Raw genomic sequence first — 1,068 nt, forward strand, 5'->3', positions numbered from 1 at the left:
TCGGATTCCGCCGCCATTCCTCTTTGTCGCCGCGATACGCTACACGCTGTGGCGCGATCGGACAAACCGAGATATTCACGCATAGTCGACGTGAAAGATCGGTTGCAGGTGAACAGGGGCGGCTTGAGATCGAAAGGGGCTAATTTTTAATATTTCGAATGTAAATAATAAGGACGAAGGATTTGAGGATCTGCTGCGTTGAATTTGGTGGATTTTGTATTTTTCAATCGACGACCAACGGATGGCTTTCGTTATTGTCAGATGGGAAATGATGAAGCTTCGGGAGTTTCGCAGAAAAAAGTAGATTTTGTTTGAAAAGATTTTTGACGTTGCAGGCTGGAAAATAATGATTAGAAGGATCTGTTGCAACTAACTTTGTGAATTTTATTTAGGTGCGAAGGAGAAATGGATTAAGTTTGAAAAAGATAGAATTCCAGTGCTATAAGGTGTAAGAGATATAGGTTAGAAAATTTGGGAAATTGAAATTTGAAGAAAAGCACGGAGGATCTTGTGCAATGAATAAGAAATAAGCGAATGTTGATGGGAATGTAAAAGTGAAATGCATTGAAAGTTAATTGGAAACTAAAATTATTTTTGAGAAAAATTTATGTCTCTCTGAATTGGAGATTGAACTATTAAATGATAAAATTGTATATGAAAAAAGAAATGGTTTTCTAGATGGATAGTCCAAGGGAATAATGAGTTGTATTAAAACGACGAAAGGTTTCTCGGTTGACGAATAAAGCTATAATGAAAAACGATATTTCGTAATCTGTTAGATTTTGTCGAGGTGGTTTCTTTATCCACAGCCAGTCATCCATGACGAAATAGAACGACAGTAGATATCACTCTCGTATTCTCACTTTCTTCTCACGAAATATGAATAGAAGAAATCTTCTATTCTCTTTCCCCTACATATACAGAATAAAAAATAAAAAAAACGAAATAGCGTTTAATAAAAAGTCGGTGGCAATAAATGCAGCAAGCGAAGTTTCTAATTTCTTGTCCGATCGAGCGTAACCGTAACGCAATTCCACGTAATCGGGCAAACATTAATTTCACCATCGC

This window comes from Bombus huntii, chromosome 18 (genome assembly GCF_024542735.1).
Source record: "Bombus huntii isolate Logan2020A chromosome 18, iyBomHunt1.1, whole genome shotgun sequence".
NCBI classification, from domain to species: domain Eukaryota; kingdom Metazoa; phylum Arthropoda; class Insecta; order Hymenoptera; family Apidae; genus Bombus; species Bombus huntii.